The sequence below is a fragment of the Ischnura elegans genome, chromosome X, assembly GCF_921293095.1.
Source record: "Ischnura elegans chromosome X, ioIscEleg1.1, whole genome shotgun sequence".
Classification (NCBI taxonomy): Eukaryota; Metazoa; Arthropoda; class Insecta; order Odonata; family Coenagrionidae; genus Ischnura; species Ischnura elegans.
Genome location: NC_060259.1, coordinates 31214784 through 31225784, shown reverse-complemented (window position 1 = coordinate 31225784; position 11001 = coordinate 31214784). Strand labels below are relative to the sequence as shown.

General features: G+C 38.8%; 1 protein-coding gene across 1 annotated transcript in view; it reads right to left on the bottom strand.

The window, feature by feature from the left end:
- Nucleotides 1-11001, bottom strand: part of LOC124170800 (MOXD1 homolog 2-like) — a 969195-nt gene that overhangs the window by 433952 nt on the left and 524242 nt on the right. The gene's annotated exons all lie outside the window — the stretch shown is intronic.

The window sequence follows — 11001 nt, the reverse complement described above, 5'->3', positions numbered from 1 at the left end:
CGTTCTTTACGTGATCTTGAAATACATTATCAGTAGCACAGTACACACCTCGGGCAGTGACTAAAAGTACAGACGCCCGCGTATCACCAACCTTAAGCAAAAAAAGGATTTGAGGCGGTGATAAAAACTGGTGAAGTTTCGATTATTTATATAAGCTTTAAACTTCATCGTCTGTCGAATGCTCTTGGGCGAAAAATTAAGCCACAAACATAATGGTAAGTACTGACGCACCGTATTTTCCGTGCCTCAAGTATAAAAGGAAGGTGAGGAGGTTATGAAAACTGATGAAGTTTCGATTATTTGTATAAGGTTTAAATTCCATCGTTCGTCGAATTTTCTTGGACGAAAAATTATGCCAGAAACATCACGTTAAAGGAAACTTAAACAACGATCACTCAAAGATATTTTTTTCTAATTGCTATGATGAGTACTGCCTGCTCTCTCTTTGTCTAAAAAGTGCTTCAATCACTTCTTCCACCCCTGAAAAATAGCACGCGCAAGTCTTCACCTTATATATCTCCTCGGAAACTTTTTTCGGATCCAAAATCCATTAAAATCCTCGGATGGCGGGACGCGGAGGAGAGCGAAAATGTATTTAAGGGAAATGGTGGGACCGCAGGGATGAAAGGCTATGAGAATCCTTAGAGAAGAGGCCAAACGCTGCAAAAGAGCACCTCCCCTCTACTCAGTGCCGTGCCATTTCAGTGTGTTACTAAGATATTCCCCCTGAAAAGGCACGATGCTCCTGCACCGCGAGTTTTTAAGGTGCACACACGCCAAGCCACGCTCCAAGGCGGAGACATGACGCTTCCAAGCTTTGTATACAACCCCAGCTAACAAAGACTTTGCGAGGACTGTGGAATAAAATAAAGGGATATGAGACAAAACGTCGCTCCTTTGACCTTCAAAGAGTGTAATTGCAAAAAAAGATAGAAACGTGCGAGGAAAAAAAATTATGATCAAATAAGAAAGAACCCGAAAGCACCCGTCTCGAGAGCAGTTTTCGTGGAGGTGGATGAAAAATAAAAAAAAAGTTTTGAATGAAATTCCTTTCGTGACTCCTTTAAGAGGGTCATTAAAATGCGGTAAAAATAATAACCGCTCCCTTTTAACTCGCAGGTATAATTTAACAGTCTGTCATGCTCCCATTTTTATCCATTTGCATATTTTCTTGAGTCCCTTAGAGGGGGCGCTGTGATCTCTCGAGGGAGAGAACAAACACACAACTATGAAAAACAGACCGAGGGAATTTACGTCTCGCTTCAAGTCTGCGCTCGGAGTAGATGCGCAGCTTAGCGGCAAACGGTGCGGCTTCGCGAACATTTCTGATCAAAGACGCAGCTTACGATGCTCGCGCACGTAAAACTATTACGAGGGAAAAAAACTGGGCCACCTGATGAATGAATATAATGAATATGAATTCCCAGCATACATATAGCTGGATGCGCAGCAGAGGGGGAAAAAAAGAGGTTCACCAATTATTCCAAGAGGAGCCATGATGGAGCTAACGGAATGCGGAGTCCTGAGTACCATTTTCATCTTTGGCTAAATAAAATTCTCCCTCCAAGTTCCACGACGACAAAATTCTGAATCATTAGAGATCTCCGTTTGCATTTTTAAAAAGTCTTATTGGAATCCCAAAAGCATCCAAACCCACGTGAATTTGTTTTTTTTTCGCATGCGATATGCCTAATTATATTCAAATCCATAAGAACTGGTCCCTCAAAGTCAGTAAGTATGGGGGTTTTATATCTTTATGATACTTCTGCCAAAGAGAGAACATGAGCCGTTGAAGTTTGAGCAATAAAAATTTTAACTAGTGCATCAGACAATAGATGTACCTATAACACTAATGACGATAAATATTCAAAAGAGTTCACTCAAGATATAATGGGGAACGAACTTTTGTTCTCGAGGTAACCTATAAAAATTTCAATACAAAACACGACAGTCGATCGTTATCAGCTAAAGCAGTTGCAGCTACAGCATTAAGGAACATGTAAGATTGCAAAAAACACGCACAGAAAACCAAACGTTAGATAAACCGAGAATACCAACATACTTACATGCTAAAAGCTTTGCTGCAATGGTAAAATTCATTTCATGCTTCCAGGAATCGCATTCTTTAGAAGTGAAGCGAATAGAAACCAAAAATATTGTGTTAACATCGCAAATACAAAATCCAGAACTTGTGTAGAAAAATAAAATTTCTGAGGTCGAATGGCAAAAAATGAGTCGCGGGGAGAGGGTAAAAATTGACTCTTAGGAAATGAACTACAATTTTTCATGGTCTAGATATTGTGATAAAATTATTTTCAATAAATACATTAGCAATCAAAAGTATTACATACAATACCAGACGTTGAAAAAGGTACCAGGAAAGTAGATAATCAATCTCATGAGAATTAAGTAACGTCTTTCATTCATTTAAAGCAAACTTTGGAGATTCACCTTCACTTCTAACTTTGGAAATGAACCTTTTTAGGCAGTTTATAAAAGGGCTTCTTCTACGACTTAAAGCCTCCTTCATTTAAGAGATTCGAAAAGAATGTTTGTGTCGCTCCAATGATTTTGCCCTGCTCAGTCTAAAATGGATTAAAAGATAGAACAAATAAAGTGTATCACGCCAGTCAGGTGAGCAAGTTAACCATCTTGGTCATAAAAGTCACTCTGTTTCGTGAAAAAGTGTCAACCTCTTACGAAAACAAACATTTTGCGTCTCTTTGCATCATTTCACAGTGAAATTATTGATTACTGTAGCTTCTATCGTGGACCATATCTTCATAGAATGTAAACAAATAATTCATTAGAGGCATTTACTCCTGCTACCAGTGTATACTAGTACTGTAAAAGACTGCAAACATACTAAACTTAATATACTTAGTGCCAATGTACCGGCATTAATTATACAACCCTAGCTGTTGATGGCAAATAAAACACTCGAATAATTATCTACATTTAAATTCTAAAAATGAATTTTTAATTTATCCATAAAGACCCTACACGCCCATTTCATACAACTTTTATATCAATACGTAAATTAAATAATGCAAAATACATCTCCTCATAGTTTTTGCTGCAGTGAAAAAAAACAAAAAAACTCCTTGATCAATTAATAAAAATCAAGGCTCTATTAATTTTATACGATAAATTAAATTAGCTTTCCGTAATTCGTATTGATCCTCAGCCGATTCTGGCTTTCACACATGGATAGGTAAGTATAGGTGAGCTTGTCTCCGCTCTAATTCCCTTGAAGCCTGTTTTTGCTCGCTATCCTCGTATTTTTTTCTTATCGCATTTACCAACTTAATTCACAAAGGAAAGAAAATGGCATTCAAAATTGCATGAAATCATTAGAGATTCAGCAAAGATGGGAAGTAAATGCATAATACGCGAGCTTTTGAGGATAATATCAGGGAGTTAAGACTGCGTTAAAAAGGATATCCTCGGCAAGAGATCACAAAAACCACTGACTTAAGCATAAATTACTACACTCTTTCACGAATCGTAACGGAAAAGGATGAAACTTGCCATTTGTCTGGAGTATAAGGCTTCCATAAGACTTAAACTTTATCTCACAGGTTCATTAAAATAAAACTGCAAGGGAGCATCAGAAATGGAATGGATATAATAATTAAAATTTTCATTGGAATAAAATGCAGTACCACGGAAAGCGTTGACAGAATATGGTTATCGATAAGAGTCTATGAAATCTGGCTATAATATTGAAGAACATGCGAAGAGGTTATCACGAAGCAAGTTATTCCAATATTTTCATTTAATAATTGACGGAATTCAGTCATAATCACACTTATATTTGAAAACATACATAAAAATTCTGAACAAAATAATTGGTATCTATCTACATAACACCCATTTTTAATGAATCTATGCAATAAGGGGAATATATATATAAAAATACATACCGCCAAGAAAAAATATATTTAATTTTAAATTTAAATTATAATCTGCCAGAAAACAGGTTCATTTACTACGCCTGTTTTGATATAAAACCAGACTTTACGCTGTTATTTAGTTAAATGAAATATTTTAAATGGCATAATTTAAAGTACCCCGGAAAATACTAGCAGAATATTATGGCTAATGAAAACAAACTATGTTCTTTGGCTATATTATTGTAGAACTTGCAAAGTGGCTACCGCGAAACAAATTATTCCAATATTATCGTATAAGTATTAAAAATACTCACAGAGCAGGGTCATTCAACGTTTTTACATAGCAGACTGCGCAAGTAACGCTCACATATGTCGAGAGTCTTGTATGAACATCACAAAATACAATCAAGTGGCGATATAAAATATTTGAGACGCCTTTTTATATTAAATTAATTTATTTATTTCAAAAGATACGGAAGCGTTGGGCGTGTAGTTTGAATTACGTTCTCGATTCCAGAGAAGGGGATTGAGGGATTGAACTAGAATAATTTCATGCTACTACGCATTTTTTGGGTACAAAGCCACTCTCTGTGCCCTTAATTAGTTTAAGGTATAATTTTTATTGACATAAATTACAGTACCTCGGAAAAGATAGCAGAATATACCGGATAATGATAACAGTCTTTGTTCTCAGGTTATATGTTATTATAGAACTTTCGAAGTGGCTACCAAGAGGAGATTAATTCAATATTATCGTATATTAAAATCCTAAAATAGCAGGGTTATTTAACGTTTTTACAAAGCAGACATCGTATTAATTCCAGAATCTTACATTAATCCCTCAAAATACAATCAAGTGGTGATGTAAAATATTTAAGACACCTCTTTGTACAAAATTAATCTGTTTATTTAAAAAATACGGAAGCATTGGGCGTGTTGTTAGAATTCCTTTCTTGACTGAGGGATTGAACTAGAAAAACTTCACACTACTACGCCTGTTTTTCGTATAAAGCCACCCTTTGCGCCCTTAATTAGTTTCACAGAAATTAAAAACGAAATGAGATACGCTGGAGACAACCAGAGAGAAACCCCGCTACGGACTAATGTGACTTGAGCGGGTGGAGAGGGGAGAAGGCATTAATTACCTCCTTTGATGTGCCGGCCGAAATGAATTACCAAATGCTCCCTCGCTTTCTTCCGATGTTTTTTCCCCGGACCCGTTTCCGGCTTCTCGGGTTGAGAGAGAAATGCCCCCAGAGTGCTGCGAACAGCCTTCCTAGGTGGTTGAAGGATCGCCCTCCACAATAAAGCGGACACTTGAGACTCGGCGTAAATGCACAGCTCGCGACGCATGAGCCAAGCCGACGGGAATAGGGGCACCGCCCGCCTCACGACTCACAACCAACCGGAGTCACGGCCAAAATTATTTTTATAAACACATTTTGAGTCATCAAACTTTCTTCTTGAGAATGGGACTACAACTGAAGGCACACTACGGTGTCATATCACGACATTGTTCTTTACGATCTCGTCGCTTCCGCGCGAATGATGTTCCCTATGTCTACATACTGCCCCGGATGCCGCCTAAAAAGGCATACGGCAGGGGGTGTTTGAACACCAGCCATCCACTTATAAAAAGCTAATTCCCGAGCAAAATTCCGACTACATTAATTAAAGTCATTTATGGCTCCGGATAAAAACGAATTACCATATCTCTCCGTTCGGTAAAATAGCTCTCTACATTTATCGATTCAGTCGGACCTGGAAAAACAGCGGGGCTTTTATATGAAAAGATTGCCTCCGTGATGAAGATGGCCTCCGAGTCGCTTCTATAGATATCTATTCTCAATTGTTCAAGCAATATAAGTCAATCGCGCAACCTCCAAGTTGCTAACGCCTCCCAGCCTAGTTTGCTTTTCTTGAAAAGAGGGACGACAAATGAGGGCATGTGGCGTCCTATCACGATCTTATTCTTAATAATCTCGTCATTTCCCGCAGGTATGGCAAGTGAAACGGAACGAAAATATTTCGTTTCGACCTGGAGGACTTGACTTGACTTTCGTTTAGTTTCGATTGCCTTCCTTATTTCCAGGCGAATGATATCATGTAGTTACAATCGAGCTGTCCACGGTGTGAGTCTCCATTGATGCCAACGTTGCAGAAACCCTGTCGGTTCTTGTCACCGGGGCGAGTGACGCTACTAGAAATGTGGCCAAATTGTATAAGCCGATATTCCTATATTTTTTCGTTTATATTTATCCTTGCCTGCATAAAAGTTCACGAATTCGAGGTCTGCCATTGGAATCATTGCCATTGGAATGGGTGATTGTGCAGTGTGTTTTTAGTCAATTAAACGTACGATGTAAATGTCATTGTGTGCTGTTTTGCTATTTGCAAATCATTTTTAATATATTAACCCTCTTAATGCTACGTATTTCCAGCAGCACTGGCTAGAAATGCAAATGGTATTAAGATTAAATGAAACCCATTCGAGAAAAAAATTCTTTTGCATCATATTTTGGTAAATAGACATGTTTTTTTAAATTTACTCTAAATATATTCAGCTGCATTAATAATCTCGATTTTTGCTCAAGAGTTAAGTTGCTGTATAATTATTAATTTGAAGCATAAAAAAACTCAAAGCAGATACTTCGGCTTGAAGCACCATTTGTCTGAGAAGCAAAAGCCGATATATAGGTCTGCGGCACTTAGAGGGTTAATGAACTAGTTTCAATAGAGAAGAAGTTAAATGGAAGGAATACGTTACAAGAGCTTAAAGTACAGCAAACCACACGACACGTTTCATTAAAAGAACGGCTCTTTCCAAGGCAACAATCATTAAATATGTCGAAGTTTCAACCAAGAAGACTATTAAAGCGAGATCTTTAGGCTAAGGTGAGTAATTTTTCACGGTTAAAATTATGGTTCTCAGCTACCGGAGATATTTCCAAGTTTTCTGAAAGAAAAATGCATCGCCACGTACGAGCTGTGAATATGTGAATTTCTCAGCATCGCAGAAATATGAAAATCTTTCATCACACAAAAACGTCATTATAACTGAAGCGCGTCCTAATGGACAATACAAATTCATTACACTCACGAAGTGAACAGAGTAAGAAACGACGATGTAAACAGAGCGAATTTTCTCCGTGACCACTCAATTAAAGCTAATTAAAGCGACAGAATTATTTTTCTCCATAGCTTTAGCCGAGCCTCGCTTGCATAATTCACCCTCCTTCACCCGTCGTTATCATTTTATAAACTAGAAAACTGGGCATCTCCAAGCGGAATTCCCATGCGAGAAAATGCAATCGCATTGTCCCAACCCTTAAAACGACAGTTTTTTGGTCATCACATCGGACACGAGGCTGCGTATTCTGCGTATTCATATTTCTAAACTAATTATGTATTAATCAAAGTCAGACCAGAAGAGACCGCACGAAAATTCGCAGCCGTGTGACTAAGATTTTGAAAATGACGTAAAATGATGCGTAATTAACACCATCCAATTCGGTCTTATGCTATAAGTGTGTTGCAGCATGGATCTTAAAGAGAAAAAAGTGTGAAAACCATATTAATAGTGTAAAGCAGGGGCGCAGCCAGGAATTAGTGCTGGGGGGGGTTTGGGTGCAACTAATACCGATGTGTGTGGGGGTATGGAATACCCACCAGGATAAACGGTATGTGCGAGATTAGTAAATTGCGGAATTTCAAGATAAATGGTTCAAAATGGTGAGTTTTACGGCTTTCTGAGGGATATTTTATTAATCCGTACACTATTCTGTTACGTTACGTGTTCTGAAGTACATATGCATCTATCGGATAAATATGAAACCATAGAGCTGGAAATGACAGTAATCGGCAAAATTTAGGCACACTTGAAGTGCCTTCCGCGTCCTAAGATGGACAGCACACCTAGTGGAGAATTTACAAAATTTTCGCACAAAAATATGCATGTCATGGATCTATATGAACACATAGCTGGAAAAGAAACTTACCAAAAAATACAGGCGCACTTTAACCTATTTATTTGGATATTTTCTCTATGCTGATGAAAATTATGATCTTTTGCTATTTAATTTTAATTACAGTGTCACCAATACTTTTCCAAAAAGTTGGCTATATTTTTCCTAGTAAATTTGACGATCTTTCTTCGTAATTATGGACAAGAATGCACATTGGTAGAATAAAATCCCCTAATTAAAAATTGCTTCATTAAGATCTCAAAATCCGTCTCCATTTCAATTGACATTCAGACTGAAAGGGATAAGTGCCTCCATTTGACAAACAGCACACCTAGTGGACGAATGGAGAATTCACGACATTCTCGTACATTAAAATGCATTTCCGGATTTATACGAATGCAAAGAACTGGAAAAGACACTAATCGGAAAAAAACAGACACACTTTGAGTGCTTCCCACGTTCTACGATATACAGCACACCTTTAGGTCGAATGCAGCTTCCACCAAATTCTCCCACAAAAAAACTTCATGTACCAGATCTACGTATTTAAGTACAAATAGCTGGAAAAGAAACTATTCGGGAAAATACGGCCACACTTTAACTGCCTACAATAGAATGATACCCTGAAAACCACCTGCCAAACACCCTAAAGAAACTCTCATGCATAAAAATGCATGTATTGCACGTACATGAACATACAGAGGTGGGAAAGACACTAATCGGCAAAATACAGGCATACTTTTAGTGGAACGCAGGTCCTACGACGGACTTGGGGAAGATGGCTCCCTTGGGACGGAGTGGATACGATGCGTGACCGGGGGCGCCGGCAGGTGGCGCCGAGGAGCGGGTAGCGGGGGCGGAGTGGGAGGTGTTTGGTTGGGGGCATGCGAGGAATGCGGACTGGCACAGGACATGGAGGCAACGAGCGCCCCCGGGCCCAAGGCCCGTAAATTCTGATCGGCATAGGACAAGGGGCGGAATTGGTGGGTCATTACAAGAGGCCGGCATGGGGGAGAGAAACCATATTTGGTCCATAGCTGGAAGGTCATCGGCGGATGACCGGCAGATAAGGTAATTTTCGTTGTTAAGGAATAGTTGAGAGGTCAGAATGGTATATCTAACCAGCTCTATTTAGTGCCGGCCCAGTTATAATATTTCCCTAAAAGATAAATCCCTGAGCACAATGATAGATCTATTTGATTTCTCATCCGCAAAGATGTTTTATTACTTTATAAGATACAACTAATACAGTTTAATTTTCTAATAATACAGATTTCAGGAAGGCGTAGTCTATAATTCGACGGTTTTTCTTACAAAATAAAAGAAAAACGACCACTTGCTCAAGCTATATTTTGGTGAATTGCGAAGAGCAATTGTTTCTTTATTAGTGGAACAGAAAGTGATGAATTAGTTTTAGTTGGTTGGCACAAAAATTCAGGCCGATTTTACAGGTCTGACATTTCTTACACATAGAAATTCCGTCACCACATTGACCTTTCCTATAGTTGTATTTATAATGACATTTGCCGTGGAGAGCCTAACAGCTTATTCTTAAATAAGGGCAAAGAAGATGCTCCTTGAATCTGAATTTCCCCAAAGTTTTGATTGAGGGATAGTTTTCATAGCGCCAACCACTGAGCAAGCATGTGCTGTATATTGAGGAAAAACGAGGAGACTGATGGATGCTCTCGAAGCGGTAAATTGCACTTTCGGATCAATTGATGAAACAATATCGCCGACAGAGTCATTCGGCCTGCATGTAGCGAAACGGCGTGCAATTTCCACGATAGGACCACACGGTGCTCTTAGCTGGGGGCGAGAGCACGCAGCAGAAGGCGGCCGCATGGGAACCATTCATCGCCGTGTCTCCCTCTCAGCCCGGAGTATCGCAGGTGTCTGGGCCGCTGAAAATGGGAATCGGACAATGGAGGGGTCGAAATGACTCCATTGCACACTCGGAGTGGGACCACGACAGGGTGGGGAACGGACCTCAAAGCGGGCCCAAGACGGCACAAACGAAAATTCAGCAGAGGAAAAATCACGTGCCACGATCTGGGCTTGAACTAGCATTCCCAGCATTCGACACAACCACCCACTAAATCAGCTCTTGTACTATGCGATGGGCTCTTTGCCGCTTTAACTCATTACCAACCGGTGATCTCATATGAGATCACTTAAAACTTAAAGGATTTCAGGCGAAAGTTTTTATATCAATTAATTCAATACGAAATTGTTTTTAAATATCATGTGGATATCGGAGAAATATCCCTTGAAGATAGAGCATTGAGGTTAGAAATGGAAATATACAGATGTGTTATCACGATATCTGTTAATTTGAAGCTGATATCATAAAAGATCATGATAATTTTGATGAGAAAATAATAATTTTGAAATAATCGGCCCTATTCCAGGTGATATATAATGTGGAAAAACGACAGCATTTGCATGATTATAATGAAAAATGTATTCAAATATTCCTCAAGGAATTACGACTTGGTTTCACAATTGGTGGCCACCAAACTTGGTAACTTATTAGCTCACTCTGCACACGCGATATACGACGATGAGTACGACTATGGTGCTTGGGCCCAACTCTAGGCGCCGCCACCGGCAGGGAAAGATTAAAGAAACGAATTAAATGCTCGGCCGTAGCTTGTTAATTTTATCGCCGCTGTGAATCCTTTTAATGGATACCATTAAATACAGAAACATCGGATGAGCCGCGCATCTTAGTGAACGAGACGCACCCTGTTTTTCACGCCGCTAAAATAGTAAAAATTGGTGCCCGTGTTAAAAGAAAAAATAAAGTAGGTACTCATATTTTTACATTTTTCTCCCCTGAAACAAATATAATCCCGCATTATGCTGAGAATATCTTTTTCTGACCGCTTCGTATCCCTCTTGACTAACTTCATTACAAAATGGAACTATTTGAAAAATACACTTATAATAAAATAATAATATTATCATTTACTGAAAATAATGGCAATTCACCATAAATATTTGTGATCAATAACCATCAAAAGAACGAATTTATTAGAAAACTGTTAAGCACCTGATTAATGCACTACGCTGTTAGCCGCATGCATGATAAAGTGCGTTGAAAAATGATAACGAATCGGAACCCTAAGCTTCGAAAA